Genomic DNA, 21879 nt, shown 5'->3' on the forward strand with positions numbered 1-21879 from the left:
AACAACATTAGAGAAATAATGGATGGAAAAATGGATGGATGGATGGATGGATGGATGGATGGATGGATGGATGGATGGATGGATGGATGGATGGATGGATGGATGGATAGATTGATAGATGGATTGATAGTTGGATAGGTTAAACTATAGATGGATGGATAAACAATAACCATGGATGGATGGATGGATGAAAAATATAAATGATGAATAGATAGAACAATAGTAAATGGATAATACAATACATTACAATACAGTACAATAACAAAAAACAATAGAGGAAGGATGGATGGAGGTATGGATGGATGGGTGGATGGATGGATGGATGGATGGATGGATGGATGGATGGATGGATGGATGGATGGATGGATGGGAAATATAGACGAATGAATAGAAGAATAGATGGATAGATAAACAACATTAGAAAAATAATGGATGGATGGATGGATGGATAGTTGGATAGGGTAAACTACAGATGGATGGATAAACAATAATTGAGGATGGATGGATGGATGGATGGATGGATGGATGGATAGATAGATAGATAGAACAATAGAAAGATGGATAAACAACAATAGAGATTGATGGATGGATGAGGGAAGAAGGGAGGGAAGTAGGTAGGGATGGATGGATGGATGGATACAAATATAGATGGATGATAGAGAGACCAATAGATTGATAGATTAACAACAATATGTAAAAGGATGGATGGATGGATGGATGGATGGATGGATGGATGGATGGATGGAAAACATAGATGGATGAATAGATTGAACAATAGATAGATGGACAAACAACAATAGAGTAATGATGGATTGATGAATGGAAATATAGATGGATAGGTTGAACAACAGATGGATGGATGAACAATAAAAGAGGAATGATGGATGGGTGAATCCAAAGGTCACATTCTGGTAAATTTTAGATGGTATGTTCTTATATTCCATACATTGACAACATTGGATAAAAACATATATGTAGAATCTTTTTTTTTTTTTTTTTTTTTTTTAGATTCATGTGTAAATTTTATATCCTCAAAATTGTAACTGAATAAGATGGAAATGCAGTAATACCATGGTAAATACCTGGTAACATTCTAAGTAATTTGTTCAGCGCAACACAAACCTGGGATGTAAAAGCAGTGTGAAGATTCTGAATGCATTATGTGGATTAACTCAAATTGCAATTCAGTTTTTCTGTTTGCTATTCAAATCGAGGAATTAAACGGTGGAGAAAAATAGCGAAACCATCCATCGGCCCCGCGTTAACCAGCCAAAACCCTGACCCCCTGCGACTCACAAAACCTTGTTTACACTCTTCGGTAAAGTCAGATGTTATAATCCAAAGCCTGATCCCTCTGCAGGTCTATGAAGAGTTTCAGCCAGTCCACATCAAACCCACACATCACCCAGAAGCTCATCAGATGATCAGACGCAGCCCGTTTGGATTGAGCCGACGAATGCGCCAATGTACCTGCGGACGTGTTTGTGTGTGCATGTACGTCTTTCTTGCCGGCTCCTGTTCAATAATTCATCCATTCAGCGCAGCGGGGAACAGACACAGATTTATGGCTTGTGATTGTGCAATGTCTGGATTTATCAGGAGCATGGAGGGAAAATTGACCAGAGCTACAAAAGGCCATTTCTGCTTGTATTTGATCAGCATGAAAACTCATCAGGACGGGGCGGACGGAGGGGTTTTGCAGGGGAGGTTTTCATTACGGGATCACGGCAGCCCCCTGGTGTTTCCCATCTTCATCTGACTGATCCAGAGCCGCCCCGCCGACCGGACCCCCCGATTAATATGAAACAGTTACAAGAAAATGAGAGTTTATTGATTTGTGCCAATGTTTCGAGGTCTATTCAGATGCAGCGAGCGCTGACGGATAAGCGATTCTGATAAAAGAGCGAGAGAAGTTGGAGAATGGGGGAGACGACAGCATTGATGTTGCCATATTTAATCTGTCTTAGGTGGGGGAGACTAATAGGGGCGATTTCTGTGTTTTATTTAGCTGATTTAATTTGGTTTGGCTAGGACAGAGAGAAAAGAGGGCTAAGACTGCTACCTAGAGCCATGACACTTCCTCTTAATGGGTGTGACTGAAGCATTAAAAGTGTCTAAGGCCCTGTTTGCAATAATATATTTAGTTTTAAAACAAATAAGTTTTGCTATGGTTACACCTTCCATCCACACTACCCTGGAGATTTCTAGTCCCAAAAATGGAGAGTTTTAAAGACGCCGTTTTGGTTTTAAATCGCTGCTGCTCTGTGTCAGTGTGAATGGGGTAAAATGGAGACATCTGAAAATGGATGTGTGGCTGCAGACATTCGCATTACCTGATTAGGGACCTCTCAGAAATTTTTATTTACTTAGTAGTTTTAAAAATGTGTACTTTTACTTTCCCTTAAATACATTTTTAGTGCGGTATCAGCACTTTTACTCCACTATATTCCCTCAACCTGCAGTCACTACTTTATTTGTTGTCTGTGGGGATTAGAAAAACCAGTCCTGTGATTCCTGTTCAATTAAATCGCACATAGAAGGTAAATCGCATCAAACTGAACTACCTTAACGCCCTATTCACACGGGGCGTCAGCGTCAACGCTTCCCATTCACTTTGAATGGGTGACGTCAGGCGTTGCCGAACTGCATTGTGGATCTGTCGGCACCGCTTCAGAAGCGTTGCTCGCTGCCGAAGTTGGGACTAGCTCAACTTTTCAAGCGCCAACGGAAGCGTCAGCCAATCAGATCGCTGTATGCAAATACACCAGCTCAGACAGTGGCCTATTGCTGACTGGATTTCATTGGCTGACGCTTTTATGACGATCACTTCAGCCCCAACTTCAGACACGCCTTCAGTCAAGCGTTGACGCTGAAGCCCCGTGTGAATAGGGCGTAAGACATGCAACAAACTGTTTGGAAGCATTAAAAGTGTCCAAGACGATGTCTAAAATCTTCACACGCAATGATCCAGAGACTGTTTAGATTATGAGTAGATGACGGATGTTTACCGTATGATGACCGAAATAGCCTTAAACACCCTGCAGGCACAAGATGTCGTGAGATATTGCATTTTGTTTGGAAATGAAACACTCATTGTGTTGACTCATTGTCAGGCCCAGGGCCGGAGTGGGACTACTTTTCAGCCCTGGAGTTTCAAGCTTCAGACTGGCCCACCTCAGTTCAGGACTGACTATATTAAAATAAGGTCATTTTCAAATCAGTTTCTAATGGCACTATCACGTCTTTTTCAAGAAAACAGCTGCTTTAGAATTTCAAATGTTCAACAACTTTAACAGTATTATATGTTTTAACAATAAAATTGAAAACTAAATGAAAAAATTACTCAGGTGAGGTTCGAACTCGGGTCGGCAGCATCGTGACGCGACACGCTGACCACTGGACCACAACAGCTTTTCTTAATAGCGTGAATCATCTGAGTGACACCATCATTAACCTGCAGGCTGCATTTTGCTCACAGGGGCTGCGAGAAAATAAAAAAAGAGCTGCGCTGCGGCAAAATAATTAATAAAAAGAGTGAGGTCAAATAAATAAATAAATGAAAAAAATGCGACTGCTGAGAGCAACAGAGTCTGGAGCTAGGGACACCGGCCCTCACGGCCAAAAAAACGGACCGGCCCACCGGGAATTCTCCCGGTCCTCCCGATTAGCCAATCCGGGCCTGGTCAAGCCTACATTGATGTCCAAGGTCCAACCTAAAATCAACCAAATATCAACATCTAATGATGTTAGAGCTTGACGTTGTGTGGACATAACCACTATGATTTCTATTAGATGTTGGATTTTGGTTGTCATGCCTGACGAATAAATCTCAGTATTTGACGTGACATTTGTTTAAGATGTTGGCTCGACGTTGGATTTTGGTCACTTTCTAACAACCTAAAATCAACCAAATATCGACATCATTTTTGGACATCAAAATAACGTCCTTGGACACTGGCTAGACTTGAATTTTGGTCACTTGACATCACAACCTAAATCTAACCCAATATTAATGTCTTATGATGTTGTGTGCCTCCTGGGCAATAACTAGATGCACTACAGAATGTTGCGTTTACACACATCAACAAATTACATGTAAATGCTTCAGATTTTTACAGCGTAATACTCACTACTTACTACTCTTGAGTACTTTTTTCTTGTACTTTGAGTAATATTTACAACAGATACTTTTACTCTACTTGCACTACAATTTTAGGCAAGTAATGATGCTTTTACTTGAGTATGATTTTTCAGTAATCTTACCACCACCGCTGAAAGTAAACTTTTTTCAGTTTTGTGGAGAATGCTACCATTTACGTGATCTTTTAGCAGGGCTTAATTTGTGCTGGAACATGCCGAATCCGGATCCAGCACTTCTGAAATCTCACTTTACCGATCCCCCTCCTCAACCGTCCTTCTGCCCCGTCCGCTGTTCACTTTCGCTTTCTTCTGCAACTCCCCAACCCTCTTCACTGACACCCCGATCTGCTCCGGGACCTCGCAATTCACAAATTGAGCAATGCCTTTTAGGATTTCAAAGCCACAAAACTGGCATTGTGCTGATTGGTTGCAGGTTACGTTAAGGGGTGGGACATTCAAATTCCACACTTCAAATTGAGTAGGCAAATCTGTCTAGTACAGAACGAGTCATGAAACAGTTACAAGAAAATGAGTTTATTGATTTATGCCAATGTTTTGTGCTCTGTTCAGACGGATAAGCGATTCCGATAAAAGAGTGGAGAAGTTGGAGAATGGGGGAGACGACAGCATTGACGTGGCCATATTTAATCTGTCTTACAGGGAGGGAGAGACTAATAGGGGCGATTTCTGTGTTTTATTTAGCGGCTGATTTAATTTGGTTTTGGCGGACAATCACGATGGCCGTCTTGAGGACAGAGAGAAAAGAGGGCTAAGGTCTCAGATTGCCACCTACAGCTATGACACTTCCCCTTTATGGAGAGGCGCTGGGATGTGACTGAGGGGGACGGAGGGGTTATTGCCTGCGCAGATTTCTCCCCTGAGTTGATTTTCATTTTCTTGATTTTCAAAGTGGCCAGTGATCTGTAACAGGCCTCTACGGTGGGCCGAGGGAGGCGAAACGGACAGAGGTTAGCCGGAGACTGGAATGGGACTCATTGTTCCAGCGTTCTCTCTTTCTTTCCCTGTTGTCAGCAAATACTTGACCACAAATCCCCTTTGCTTTGAGGTTGTGTGTGTAGTCGCCGTTTTGTTTTTCTGTCATAATTTATGAGGACTTGTTATTTGGAGAGCTTGTACTTTAGCAATGGGTGACGTAATATCAAAGAATGGATACTACATTTATATAACAGGCTTTTCAATATATACCTGCTGATTTAAAATGGCTTTTCAGTTGATTAGTGTTTTTATTTACACACTCAGAAAATGACGTTTGATGTTTGTTCAAACTGCTTATTTAAACTGAGCCAAAACAACACAGATTTTTGGGGGGACAACTTAATAGTTTTATGTTCAATCTAAAAACTAATAGGTTAACTTAATTTCTCATGTTCTCCCAACACAAATCGATTTTGTGGAATCCAGAATCTTTTACAGTGCACTCAAAGAAATAATTTTTGCTGCTAGTCCAAACTACTAACTTAAAATAAGCTAAACAACACAGTTGTTTTATGGTCAATCTACTTAAATTTATTGAGTTAACTTAATCCATTTGAGTTGGGACAACATGAATCAATCAATAATGCTTTATATATAAACCGGGTTTTCCTATTAAATATCCAATAATATAGCTTATCCTGCTGATATCCTACAATATGGTTGTATTAGTTACAGTTTTTTACAACTGCTATGACACTTTTTTCAATACATTTAACACGTTTCCTAAACTCTTAACACAGTTAGCACAACATCCGTCTTCGTGGGCTATACAATTAACACATTTCTTGTTGTTTTGACACAAAATGCATCCAGTAAACACCAATTTAACATGCTTAAACTTCTTTTACACACAAACTCAACCAAAACCAAAACAATGTAATTTTACAGACCAATTTACAAATGCTTTAACACAGTATATCAGAACAGATAACACCATGGTCTAAACAGAACCTATATAGGCTAAAGCCAAAGTGAACAGCTGTTCATATTGTCAATTGAAACACAAATATATTCCCTGTATATATATATATATATATATATATATATATATATATATATATATATATATATATATATATATATATATATATATATATATATATATATATATTTATATTTATATATATACAGTCCTCTTTTTGAACATACAGTATAATCATGTGATTTGAAAAACCACAACACGAGTGTGGTTTCTAGATGGGAATCAGCTGTCATATATATATATATATATATATATATATATATATATATATATATATATATATATATATATATATATATGTATATATATATATATATATATATATATATATATATATATATATATATATATATATATATATATATATATATATATATATATATATATATATATATGTATGTATGTATGTATGTATGTATGTATGTATATATGACAGCTCCCATCTCCTATATGAACATGATTTCCATCTAGAAACCACACACATGTGTTGAGGTTTTTCAAATCACAAGATCATACTGTATGTTCTAAAAGAGAACTCATAAGGTTTTTAAAAGGAACAGTGAGCACATTACAGAACTCCGTCACCAATACGTCCAGGTAAGATTATGCAATACAGTGATTACTTTACTATGCACAGTGTGTTTTGCAGTAAACTACTCTATAAACCTGGTGTTCATTAGTACATACATTAGTTATACAGTACAGTGAAGCATTTACACTGTCTAATTACTTTTAGAGAGTCATGAAGTTGGAGGTCAATCAAGTCCCACATGAAATTATCTATGTTGACGAGACTGGCTTCAACTTGGCGAAAAGGCGTCGCCGTAGGAGAAACATAATAGACCAAAGGGCCATCGTTACCATGCCGGGCCAGAGAAGAAGTCAGGCAAATACAAAAGACCAGGCAGAATAGAAAATTATTTTGTTTTTTATTATAATTGCGGTGCTTTTTCTGTTTGTATATCTTGCAGTGATGTCCTTTTGCAAATAAAGTCTGTACTGCAGCAATTCTGTGTCTGTATTTTTTTTTACATCAACTGTAAATTTTATAAAGCAATTTTTTTTTGTATTGAATTTTTGCAGTAAAAGAAAGAAAATACATGCATTTACTAAACCCAACAAAATGAAAATGTAGAGAGTCTTCAAATATAAGGGCAGAGCTGACACATAAACTAATGCAGTTTCTGTAATTTTAGCTGATGATAGTGTTTTTATTGTCAGTGTTTTCTGATTGACTGAATGTTTCTGTTGGAAGAGAACATGTGTTTGTGTTTTGAACAATAATGTCATTTTGAAACATGTTTGCAGTGTTTTGTTAGACGTGGTGTAGTGTGTTAGTTTATTATTGTATTTTGAAAAGTAGTTTAGAGGTTTAGTTTACAATGTGTGATTTTGAGCATAAAATTAACTGTTTTGTCAATTTTGTGTTTTAGGTGTGTTGCTGCGTTAACAGTTTAGCAAACTTGTTAAATGTATTGAAAAAACTGTCATAGCCATTGTAAAAAACTGTAATGCAAGTTAATGAAAATTAAATTCACCACAGTATTTATTCTTCTTTGCTAATGTTAGTTAATGAAAATAAAGCCGTTGATGTTTAGTTTGTTAACTTACAATACATTAACCAATTATTTTATATGCTTACAATGCATTAGTAAATGGTAAACTATGATTAATACATTATGTACAAGTATTGTTAATTATTAGTTAACAAGTAAATATATTTTATAACTTTAACTAATGAAACCGTTTTGTAAAGTGTAGCCCTTATCATCTGTTTGCGAATCTCCCATTCCACCACGTCCCAAAGGTGCTCTATTGGATGAAATCTAGTGACTGTGGAGGCCATTTGAGTACAGTGATTAGCACTTTATGACATGGCGCCTGCTAAAAGTAGCCATCAGAAAATGGCACACTGTGGTCATAAAGGGATGGAAAGTGTGCCAAGAAAATATTCCGCACACCATTACACCACCACCACCAGCCTGAACCAATGATACAAGGCAGGATGGATCCATGCTTTCATGTTGCTGACACCAAATTCTGATCCTACCATCCGAATGTTGCAGCAGAAATTGAGACTCATCAGACCAGGCAATGTTTTTCCAATCTTCTATTGTCCAACTTTGGTGAGCCTTTTTGAGTTGTAGCCTCAGATTCCTGTTCTTACCTGACAGGAGTGGCACCCGGTGTGGTCTTCTGCTGCTGTAGCACATCCGTCTCAAGGTTGGATGTGTTGTGTGTTCAGAATGCTCTTCTGCACCTCGGTTGTAACGAGTGGTTATTTGAGTTACTGTCGCCTTTCTATCAGCTCGAACCAGTCTGGCCATTCTCCTCTGACCTCTGGCATCAACAATGCATTTGCGTTCACAGAACTGCCACTCACTAGATATTTTCTGAACATTCACTGAAAACTCTAGAGATGGTTGTGCGTAAAAATCCCAGTAGATCAGCAGTTTCTGAAATGCTCAGACTAGCCCGTCTGGCACCAACAACCATGCCAAGCTCAAAGTCACCTAAATCAAAGTCACTTCTTCCCCATTCTCATGCTCGGTTTGAACTGCAGCAGATTGTCTTGACCATGTCTACATGCCTGAATGCATTGAGTTGCTGTCATGTGATTGGCTGATAAGAAATTTGCGTTAACGAGCAGTTGGTCAGGTGTACCTAATAAAGTGGCCGGTGAGTGTATATATTATTTGATATAATTTATGTATATATATATATATATATATATATATATATATATATATATATATATATATATATATATATATATATATATATATATATATATATATATATATATTGGTTGTGCACCTTGTATAGATGTGAATGTCACTTTCAAGTGTCTAATGGGGTAGAATATTTCACTTTAAACCGTGTATGATTTATAAGTTATCCTTAGCAGTCTGTCTTTTTGTCAGCATGTGGTGGTGGTGTGCTTTTTAATATACGTATATATAGGCTAAATATATGTTTAAAATATATTCATCATTTTGCGATTGATCAGTTATTTGGCTGTGAAGTTGCTCTGAAGTGTCAAATGCGATCTTTGTTCATGGGATTTAGCGGCCGGCTCACTGGGTTTGCCGATTTTGCACTCCTTTGTGATTTGGCTTTTGGTCTTTGCTGTCACAAGTTCTGAAGGTTGAAGGGAAAAGCAATGTCAGGAAGCTGATTGGTTGCACAGAATTTCTAAGACAATCTGAATCTCATATTCAGCTACTTTGCCACAGTGGATTAAGATGATCTAAGGGAGCTTTGTGAGCTCGATAAAAATCAGGAACGCCGGAGAAAAAGAGCACAGGGAGATTTTTACCCTTTTTGTCCTTCCAAGTTAATTGTTAAAGTTATTGTCTCTCTGCAGCGATGTTCTGCTCGGCCTGGAACCAGAGACGTGTTGAATTTCATATTACTGCTGTGAATCACTCCGACAAACACACACACGCAAACACGCACACATGTTCATTTGTTGTCCTGTCATCTTATTCACTTGCATTGTTTTTATATGGAACTACTTTTGTTTGTTTTAATGAAAATCTTGTGCACTACTTCATAATTTACTACTAGGCAGCTTTTGTTTACACTATACAAAATAAAATGTTTTTCTCACATATATTTTTGTCTTATTTCTAGTCAAAATACTCTAAAAAAATTGATTAATTGTATGTTTTTTTAAGGTATCTGGTTGCATTTCAGGCCATATAAATTGTTTGCATCTAGTTACTAGTAAAAAATATATATTTTATTTTATTTATTTTTAATTTTTTTATTTAGTTTATCTAAAAAAATAAATATATCAAGAATCGTTTTTTAGGATATTTGTGGGCAAGACATTATTAATCTAGGCAGCGATTGATTGGACTAAATTTGTGTAGTGCTAGTCATCAATTGTAAAATATTTTTGAAGTAATTACCAGCATTTAGATGAGCTTTTAGGAACTGGAAGCCACAAATCTGGTGTCATTCTGATTGGCTGCAGAGGAGATTTGGAGCAGGGCATTTTAATTCTTGACAATATTTGATGAATTGATCATTTTCAGTTCACAGTTTATTTTCCAGAAGATAAAAATACATTGATATAATGTTATTATATATGATTTTTTTGTTTATATTAACTCAGATCTACAAATTGGATCTCATTGTGGAAATTGTTTTCTTTTAGGCTTAAAAAATAATTGTACAAATATTAAAACAAATTAAAGATAAAGATTAAAAGTAATTATAATAAAATAGATTATTGCATAGATTATTTACTCACAATATATGCATGAAATATTTTAATACATTTAGCTAATAAATAGAGAATAAAAAAAATAATAATAATAAATAACGCAATAAATGAAAAAAATAATAATAAAAATAAAAGTGCCAAGAATGCATTTTGTTGATGCTGACTAAAATAAATAGTGCATTATATTTAAAAAAAGATTGGAAAAATTAAACAGATTATTGATTATTTGCTCACAACATATGCATGAAATGTTTATTATTTTTCTAATACAGTCAGCTATAAACAATTAAAAACTTACTCTTAATAAATAGTGAAACAAATAGTGAATAGTAAAGTAGAATAAAAAGTGAATCGTGCATTAAATAAAAAAAATATATAAATAAATAAATAAAAGTACCAAAAATTGTATTTTGTTCATAGTGACTATAAAATAAATTAAAAAAAAGATTGGAAAAATAAAAATAAAACAGATTATTGGCTCTCAACATATGCATGAAATGTTTATTATTTTTTCTAATACAGTCAGCTGTAAACAATCAAAAACTTATTAAAATATTATTAATAAATAGTGGAACAAACAGTGAATAGAAATTAAATAAAAACTAATCGAAAAAATAAAAAGTAAAAAAAAAAGTAAAAATAGTTTATTTTGTTAACAGTAATAATATATTTTGTTATCAATTGATAATAATACTTAAATGTTTTCTCTAATAATTTTGTCCACAGATCTGCACAGATTATTTGCTCACAATATATGCACAAAATGTTTTTTTCTAATACAGTCAGCTATGAACAATTATTTTAAAGTTATGATAATCATTCTGATGAGGCTTCTCAATACATTATCATTAGTTAACATTAGTTAATGCATGCAGAACATTAGTAAATTAAGCATAATTATTATTATTTATAATATTTTCACATTTTACTTGTGGAAATTGTTATCTTTTAGGCTTAGCAAAATCAGACAAATGGTAAAATAAATAGTAAATAATGTAATAATTTTTTTAAAGATTTTAAAAAATAAAAGGCAAAAATGTGTTGTGTTTGTTATGATAATGACAATATATTGTTTAATCTAATGGTACAATAATTCATGTTTTCACTATTAATTTTGGCAAAGATGTGTAGGAGCTCATAATAATTGCATGCAATTTAGAATATTTTTCTAATACTGTCAGAACGGTCATTTTATTTATTTATTCATTTTCTTTTCGGCATAGTCCCTTTATTAATCCGGGGTCTCTACAGCGAATGTACAGCCAACTTATCCAGCACATTTTTTAAGCTGCGGATGCCCTTCCAGCAGCAACTCATCCCTGGGAAACATCTACACACACTCATTCACACTCATACACTAGAGACAATTTAGCTTACCCAATTCACCTGTACCGCATGTCTTTGGACTGTGGGAGAAACTGGAGCACCCAGAGGAAACCCACACGAACGCAGAAAGAACATGCAAACTCCACACAGAAACGCCAACTGACCCAGCCGAGCCTCTAACCAGGGACCTTCTTGTTGTGAGGCGACAGCACTACCTACTGCTCCGCTGCGTCGCCCAGTCACTTTATAGTTATTTAAAAATATATCCATAATTAAATGAACTATTATTAATTATAATCATTCTTGTATGGCTTTGCAATACATTATCATTAGTTAACATCAGTTAATACATTGCCTATAATTAATTCACATAGAGCAATGTGTAATTAATCTGTGTTAGTGTCAGTTAATAAAAATACATCTGAACATTATTAGTAATTGTAATTTTAGATCTATTGAATAATATAACCAGATATTAACATTTCTGATGGTAAATCATACTAAACGTTTGTAAATCATACTATTTTAGGTTTGTTAGGATTACCTAAATCATTTGCATTTTCTAAATGGCAGAATAATGAGAGAATTTTATTTCTATTTATTTTATTTTTATTTTATTTTATTGGAGATTTTTTTTTATTAATTTCTAGACAGTCAAAAGTTTACATACATTTCCTTGGTATTTTTTTAAGCTTTGATGTTAAACTGTATAACTTTGGTCAAGTGTTTTTGGGTATCCTTCCACAAGCTTCTCACAATAGTTTGAAGGAATTTTGGCTTATTCCTCCTGACAGAATTGGTGTAACTGCGTCAGTCTTGCTCGCACAAGCTTGTTCAACTAGGATTGAGATCAGGGCTTTGTGATGGCCACTCCAAAACTTTCACTCTGTTGTCCTTAAAGCACATTTTAACTAATTTGGCAGTATGTTTAGGGTCATGGTCTGTTTGCAAGACCCATTTGTGACAAAGTTTTAATTTCCTGGCTGATGTCTTGAGATGTTAGTATTTCTGCATAATGTTCTTTCTTCATGATGCCATCTATGCTGTGAGGTAAACCAGTCCCTCCTGCAGCAAAACAGCCCCACAACATGATGCTGCCGCCCCCATACTTCACAGGGATGGTGTTCCTAAGCTTGTAAGCTTTCACTTTTGTCCTCCAAATGTAACACTGGTCATTATGGCCAAACAGTTCCATCTTAGTTCCATTAGACCACATGACATGTCTCCAAAAATTATTCTTTTTCCCAGTGTAATTTAGCAAATTGTAATCTGGCTTTTTTGTTGATTCTGGCTTGTTGATTTTCCCATGTTGTCACACAAGAAAGCAGTGTGTTTGAGGTTTTCCTTAAATACTATTCTACAATTGTACCTCAAATTAACTCAAATGTTGTCAATCAGAAACTTCCAAAACCTTGACACCATCGTCTGAGCTTTTTCAGAGGCATAATAATCTTATTGTATGTAAACTTGACTTTTAATAAGAGTTACAACAATTATCTCAAAAAATATCTCATAACAGAAACAAATTTGATAATCCTAACTTACCGAAAAGAGAAAAGACTTAGTCACATTAACATCTGACTTATTATTATTTATTTATTTATTTAAATATACATTCAAATGCATTATCTTTATCTTTCTATCTTTGACACAAGTCGCTCACTGCACAAATGCACAGATCGCAGGAGTTATCAAAAAGCACATATTTATTTACAGTATAAACACACATAACAGGAACTGCAACAGAAAACATCAAACGCTGGACAGGTAGTGTGGCAATACAATACTAGACTAAACCGAACACCGGGGTATACAACACATAATTGAACTGAATACAAACAGGGGAGAGATACAGGTGGAACTAATACATATTAACAAACGGCGGGAAAACAGAACAGAGGAGTCACATGACATCAACAACCACATGCACACACGGCACAACATAACATCACGACACAACATAATACTGACACAGCAGACATGTAACATAACACAACGAAGACACTAGACTGTGACAATCTTAGGTGACCAAACTATCAGTTTAAAAGATGTGACTATAATAAAGTCTAAATCCCTGCTGACAAATCCAGCTTAAACCAGCCTAGGCTGGTTGGCTGGTTTTAGCTGGTCAACCAGGCTGGTTTTAGAGGGGTTTTGGCCACTTCCAGGCTGGTTTCCAGCCATTTCCAGCCTGGTCTTAGCTGGTTAGGCTGGGAGATAACCAGCCAAAACCAGCTATGTCCAGCTTAAACCAGGCTGGTCAAGCTGGTTTTAGCTGGATTTAGCTGGTCATTTTCCAGCCTGACCAGCTAAGACCAGGCTGGAAATGGCTGGAAACCAGCCTGGAAGTGGCCAAAACCCCTCTAAAACCAGCCTGGTCGACCAGCTAAAACCAGCCAACCAGCCTAGACTGGTTTAAGCTGGATTTTTTAGCAGGGGTATCAAAAATGATTGCCTATATTCACAGAGAAAAGGATTAAAACATACATTTACTCCTTAATGCTATAAGAACATTATTTAAAACATGATAAATTCCCAATATTTAATTGACTACATTTATAAGCAGTGTTACTTTTACTCTGCCTGTATATACACTTCTCTACTCCGTGTGCATTAGCTTTCATCTATAGCCTTCCGAGGAATATGCACATTAATCAAACGCCATGCTTTTTTATCAATCGGATCCATATTACCATTTGGCGTGTGCTTGTTTTGATGGAAAGAGCCGCTCGGATTGATGCTGCCGCTATTAATTGGTACTGATCCACAGACTGATTGGAATATTGACGGATGACCTGCTGTGTAATGGCTCATATGCATAGCCTGAGGTGAAGCGCAGAAAAAACACACGGCCCACGGCTACTGATGCCCTCCATTTCTCCTGAAGTGACAGGCTCATGTCGGGGGAAGAAGATTAGGCTTTTTTTTTTTTTGTGTGTGTGTGTGTGTGTGTGTGTGTGTGTGTGTGTGTGTGTGTGTGTGGTATTAAAGGTGGAGATGCTCTTCTGTCTGTCCGTCAGTGAGCAGTTTAAAGGTTACTGTAACAGTGGAGGAAGATCCAGCAGTTAATAGAGCGACTGTGGTCGAGTGCAGGCTTAACCCCGCACAGCACAGCACAGCAGACCCACGGTCCACTCACAAACACAACTGTGTGTCTGTTTGATTTGTGGAATTGCTGGAGCTGCTTGTTTGGATGACAAATATTACTTGGTCGCTGTGAGGTTGGCTGTTGGAAAACTTTGCCCAAGCCTTTGTGGAATGCGGAATGAAGTAAATCTGTCTGTATTCATAGTGATTCCTTTACTTGACTTTAAGCATTAAACTGTATTAACTGTACTATACAGATTCGGCCACTGAGAATGCATGAGTGAATGAATGTGACCACATGCAGTGCTGCAGTGCTACAGTGCTGCAGTACTGCGCGGCACAGCACAAAACGATCTAACAGCAGCCAGAGCATGTGAGCTGAGCGGTGAGACTCTGGTCGTGCGCTCCACTCGTTACCATTAACATTACTGTTAACATTCTGCTTAAGCACGCCAGTAAACCAATGCCGTTCAGATCCCGTGCCGACATAAAATCTCTCTAGTTGGCTAATTCTAATTAAAGCATGTAGATAAAATAAGTTTCTGTTTCAAAGCGGCATTCTTTCGTGTGATTTTTTATTTCAGTACAGTTTTTTAATAATATTTTAAAAGGCCTGAGTGATCAACTGTATTTTATAGCCTATTTATTTCGACAGCTATTTATATTGTGTTTTCTTGCACAATAGTTTTACTGACTGTTAGCCTATTTAAACTACTGAGCCCTGAACATAATTCGAATTACAAATTATCTTCCACGACAAAGTCTTATTAATGCTAATTCTTGTTTTAATTAATGTTTTACTTTAATAATTGATTATGAAATCAAAAAATTAGTTCCTTGATTAATCCTACTAAAATTATGAAACAAAAGAATTAACTTACAAATTAATTCATGGCATTAGTTATGGATATATGGATATTTTAGTTATTGCTTTCTTTTGTAAAAAAAAAAAAAAAGTTTAAGACTGTAACAAATTTTGAATTTGTTTAGTTCGATATTGTCATTTATTTTTTTATCATTCATAAAAAAATTTTATATCATTAAACTGAAATGTATTTTTTAAATGTATTTATTAACGTGAAAAGTCAGTATTGTTATATTAATTTAGAATTGTAATAAACACATTTATAAAATATTATATATATGGAGTAAGACCTCCTACTTAAAACAGCTTAAAAAATGTGACAAGCTTTTAGTTTTGTTTATTTTGTTGTTAATTATCTTGATAATAAATCATATACTTGACTTAAGTAAATGTCAATAGACGTTGCTTTTAAAAACGATTAGTTGACTAAAAAGGTAAGACCTGTTGCCTTAAGTACTATTAAGTAAGTTAACTATGTGCATAATTATAAAATGATTTTTAAAAATGATAAAAGATATAATATATGCTGTATATTTAAATAAATATATATATTTCAATTATTTTATTTTGTTTTGAATCTTAATATATTTAAATAGTAATTTTATACTTATTTTATATGAATTTAATAATTATATTTTGTTAAATCAGCTTAACAATTACAAGTTACAATATGTTTACTCACTTTTTTAAGTTGAGTTATTAATCGTGTTTTAAAGTGTAGTTTTAATTTACCTCGGCTTAAGATGTCTTGTGAAAATAAAGTCTGTTTTCAAATGTTGCCTTAATTATGTGGATTGTTTACTTATAGATTTTAGAATTTTTGTATATAGTTCAGGGACACACAGTGGCGCAGTAGGTAGTGCTGTCGCCTCACAGCAAGAAGTTCGCTGGTTTGAGCCTCGGCTGGGTCAATTGGCGTTTCTGTGTGGAGTTTGCATGTTCTCCCTACGTTTGTTTGGGTTTCCTCCAGGTGCTCCGGTTTCCCCCACACTCCAAAGACATACGGTACAGGTGAATTGAGTAGGCTAAATTGTCTGTGTGGATGTTTCCCAAAGATGGGTTGCAGCTGGAAGGGCATCCACTGCGTAAAACCGTGTGCTAGATAAGTTGGCGGTTCGTTCCGCAGTATGGACCCCAGATTGGAAGGGGGACTAAGCCGAAAAGAAAATGAATGAATGAATGAATGAATGAATTTAGTTCATAATCATTATTATTAAAGCAATAAAATAAAATATAACAAAGTTTCATTTAGTTTATTTTATTTAATGCAGAAATCTAAAATAAATCATCAATCAACTTAAAAATAAGTTGCTCTGAATATATGTAATGTGATTAATAAATACAAGTAATGAATAAAGTGTCCAATAAACCAAATATAACTTGGGCTTGCACACTGTTTTCTAACCAAGCACACCACAAAAAAACACTGTAGCTGTGTCATTCACTGTTTTCGACCTCCCGCCACACCCTTATGCTCTGCCTCTAGGCACACCCTTGACTCAGCTATGAAGAGTTATCTAGAAGCAGTTTTCCAAAAGTGTAATGAAAATAAGTTTAGGTATAAATGATTAATCAACATTTTTAAACGAATGACAGCACAACAAAACACTTTATATGTGATCAATCACCCTTTTGCTCCGCCTCTAGCCACACCCATAAGCTCCACCTCCAGCCCCGCCCTTAACTTAGCAATCAAGAACTCACCAGAAGCTGTTATCCAGAAGCATAATAAAGCACAGCGCAACAAAACATTTTATATGTGATCAATTACCATTTGACTCCGCCTCTAGCCACACCCTTTAGCCCCACCCTTAACTCAGCTATCAAAAACTATCCAGAAGCAGTTTTCCAGAAGCGTAATGAAGCACAGCACAACAAAACACTTTATATGTGATCAATCACCCTTTGGCTCCGCCTCTAGCCACACCCATAAGCTCCACCTCCAGCACTGCCCTTAACTTAGCAATCAAGAACTCACCAGAAGCTGTTATCCAGAAGCATAATAAAGCACAGCGCAACAAAACATTTTATATGTGATCAATTACCATTTGACTCCGCCTCTAGCCACACCTTTTAGCCCCGCCCTTAACTCAGCTATCAAAACTATCCAGAAGCAGTTTTCCAGAAGCGTAATGAAGCACAGCACAACAAAACACTTAATATGTGATCAATCACCATTTAGCTCCGCCTTTAGCCACACCCATAAGCTCCACCTCCAGCCCCGCCCTTAACTTAGCAATCAAGAACTCACCAGAAGCTGTTATCCAGAAGCATAAGCACAGCGCAACAAAACATTTTATATGTGATCAATTACCATTTGACTCCGCCTCTAGCCACACCCTTTAGCCCCGCCCTCAACTCAGCTATCAAAAACTATCCAGAAGCAGTTTTCCAGAAGCGTAATGAAGCACAGCACAACAAAACACTTTATATGTAATCAATCACCCGTTGGCTCTAGCTTTAGCCACACCCTTAAGCCCCGCCTCTAGCCCCACCCTAAACTCAGCTATCAGGAACTATCCAGAAGCTTTTTTTCAGAAGCGTAATGAAGGCGTCTCCATTCATATTCCTGCCAGTATGCTTTTATCATAAGCCAGATAGTCATTAATTTACAGCATCAGCGGCGAGAACATCTTTTGTGATCTCATATTTAAATTTCAGCCCCCGAATCCACCCCTTGGCAAGAATGGCTCACATGGTTGAAAATATTTAATTAGGCTGTGGTTGTGTGGGATTTGCATGCGCGGCTCCGCTGAGGGAGATTGGATGTGAGTGGAGATCAGCAGGTCAGCGGCTCCGCCAAGGACTCCCATTTTCCAAGGTCAGGCAGGTAGAGAGGTTTTCCCCCGAGTCTCTGCTCACACAAGACAGCCACGATCGGCCCTTAATTATGTCCTTCCTTTAAGCCACTGCCGCCTTTTGTTTTTCCTGGGATCTCTCTGTCCACTACAACAATGACGGTTCTCCGTGATTATTTTATGGGCTCTGTAATCAGATGATTGAGCCGGAGCACTAATGGATGGAGAGCGTCAAAAGCAGAGGTTAATCATAGTGGTGTCAATCATCGTTTATGAAGTCTGAGCTGGTGGACCAGAGATATGCTTGTTTCATGATGGACGCGTGTATTTAGAAAGCAAGGTGAACTGTCTGTGTGACACATCAAATGAAAACTACCAACATTCTGGTGAAATTCACATGGATTTGACTATCAAATGCTGAACTATCTATCTATCTATCTATCTATCTATCTATCTATCTATCTATCTATCTATCTATCTATCTATCTATCTATCTATCTATCTATCTATCTATCTATCTATCTATCTATCTATCATCTATCTATCTATCTATCTATCTATCTATCTATCTATCTATCTATCTATCATCTATCTATCTATCTATCTATCTATCTATCTATCTATCTATCTATCATCTATCTATCATCTATCTATCTATCTATCTATCTATCTATCTATCTATCTATCTATCTATCTATCTATCGTTTTATCATTTCATCCATCCAGCCATCCATTGTTCTATCTATCGTTCTATCTATCTATCGACCATCCATCCATCCATCCATCCATCCATCCATCCATCCATCCATCCATCCATCCATCCATCCATCCATCCATCAATCAATCAATCAATCAATCAATCAATCAATCAATCAATCAATCAATCAATCAATCAATCAATCAATCAATCAATCAATCAATCAATCAGTGAGTCAGTCAGTCTGTCTGTCTGTCTGTCTGTCCATCTATCTATCTATCTATCTATCTATCTATCTATCTATCTATCTATCTATCTATCTATCTATCTATCTATCTATCTATCTATCTATCTATCTCTGTCTGTCTGTCTGTCTGTCTGTCTGTCTATCGTTCTATCGATCCATCCATCCGTCCATCAATCCATCCATCATGTCACTTAAAAAGTTAGTGAGGTTTGTGTGTATGTGTATTTAATCTTAAAATATAATTATAATATTTTGCAAGGTGTGTGTGTGTGTGCGTGTGTGCGTGTGTGTGTGCGTCTATGTGCATGCGTGCGTGCATGTGTGTGTGTGTGTAATATTTCGATATATTTAAAATTTGTGAGCAATTTTTGTGTCAGTAAATAAAATAACTAAATTTGCAGTGAATTTATTTGTCATCAACTAATAGCTTCATATATTTGTGTTAAATTATATATTTATATTCCTTACATATGATTTACTGAGACACACTTTTTAAAGTAACATATTAACTTGTTTTACTGTTTTTTTTAATGTTGTAATTGTAAAAAAGTTTCTCTTATGAAAGACCGGTAATGTTTTGTAACAGTAGATTTTCTGATAGCTGTGTACTCCTCATATTCAGCTCTGCTGCAGAAGCTCGCAGGTTGTTGTAGTCGTAGCTCTTGGCTATTCGTGCGGCAGGGTTTGCATAATTTAATTGGGCCTGTTAGTTCCCAGCTGGAACAAAAACAGAAGGACCAGTGATTTGAACCCAGCAGCTCTATCTCTCGCTCCAGACAAGCTCGCGCTGAATAGCTTTATGATTCACACACGTTATCAATTGATGGCAATATAACATGAATCATTTATTAAAAGAGTAATTACATGCTATGAAATGTATAATGTTCCATTTAGCACATTTGCGTTAAATGCGTTAATTAATTCTGCACCCTCCAGCCAACATCAGTTTATTTGATTAATACTTTTTTAAAGTCTCTGACATTTTAAGCAACCAAAAGGAATTTCTCCTTCCTCTCAAATTTGTTTAATGTGATTTCCTGTCCTGGGGGAGTTGCCTGTTTATTTCTCGCCCATGTTTAGGTTTTTAATAGCGCCACTGATTGGGTTGTGCTGAAAAATGGCAGCAATTATAAATAAACATACACATTTTTGCACTCTTTTCTTTATATACTTCTTTAGAAAAAACACTTTCAGATAATCTCCATGGAATAAAATAAGAGGAAAATTCAGCTTCTTTGGATTTGCTTAATTTATTAACTTTCGTTTTCTGTAAAATAAGTTTTGTTTTATTTTATAGGTCTCATAAATTTTCTTCCAAATTTCAAATAAAAATAATGTCATTTAATCATTTCTTTTTTCAAAAAATTGTGATTTTCCACATTTTGCAGCTGCTAGATCAGAGATACCCAAAGTAGGGCCAGCAGGCCAAAGTTGGCCCATTGTAACCTTTGATTTGGCCCACCATCCCATCTGAAAAGAGACGGAGAAGGATGGAGAGGGTTGGGGTGAATGCCTCATAGGTTCTTAGTGGCCACATGCGTAGACAGCACATTTTAGCTCTTAAGCAGCTATTTCAAATACTTTAAATGTTTTATACTGTTTTTTTATAGACATACAGTGTCATCCTGCAACAGTTTTGCAGCATATGAAATGTCCCAGGCACTATTTTTAACTGTGCAAAATGGGCAAATTTTTTTTGTTTACTCTCTGATAGTCGAAACATGTAAAAAATAAAATAAAATGTATATGCTATATGCATTAAAAACAGTCAGGAAGAGGTGTTTTATGTAAATTGGGACCACGAATCCACATATCTGGACATAATTTTTCTCTAAAAGAACATCATATCAAAAGATGATACTTAGGTTTTATTCTAATTAGGTTCCAATAAGCCCAAATAGCATCATTTATAAGTTGACATAACATTTTTGTTTGTTTGTTTGTTTTATTGCTGAGTTTTTAAATTAAATGTTTCAATTAAATGTTGTAAATTAATCTGTTTTTTTTTAAATGTAAATAATGTCACTCAAAGGATAGAGGACTATGCAGAACACATCAGTAATCAAATCAAGGCAAAAACTAGTGTAACTCCATTATGTTATAAATGAGATTGTTTTTGTTTTTATTGTAATAAGTTCATTATGAATTGTAATTTTTTTATATATATTATTGTTTTATAGTGATTTTTAAATATTATAAAATAAATTAGGAAATTACCCATGGTAACTATATTTAACTTCGACCCACTAGCCTCAATCAAGTTTGGCTTTTGGTCCTTCATAATAAAAACTTTGGGCACCCCTATACTAGATAAACCTTCTGTAATTTGCATTCATTTGCATTTTCATTCATTTTCCTTCAGCTTAGTTCCTTTATTCATCAGGGGTAGCCACAGCGGACTGAACCGCCAACTTATTAAGGATATGTTTTACATTGTGGATGGCCTGCCAGTTGCAACCCAATACTGGGAAACATCCATACACACTCATTTACACACATACACTACG

The 21879-nt window shown here is 35.8% G+C and overlaps 1 protein-coding gene across 10 annotated transcripts in view; it reads left to right on the forward strand.

The window, feature by feature from the left end:
- The window catches only part of npas3 (neuronal PAS domain protein 3), a 608964-nt gene that overhangs the window by 466193 nt on the left and 120892 nt on the right, over positions 1–21879 (forward strand). The window lies entirely within an intron of this gene.

This window comes from Danio rerio, chromosome 17 (assembly GCF_049306965.1).
Source record: "Danio rerio strain Tuebingen ecotype United States chromosome 17, GRCz12tu, whole genome shotgun sequence".
Lineage (NCBI taxonomy): Eukaryota > Metazoa > Chordata > Actinopteri > Cypriniformes > Danionidae > Danio > Danio rerio.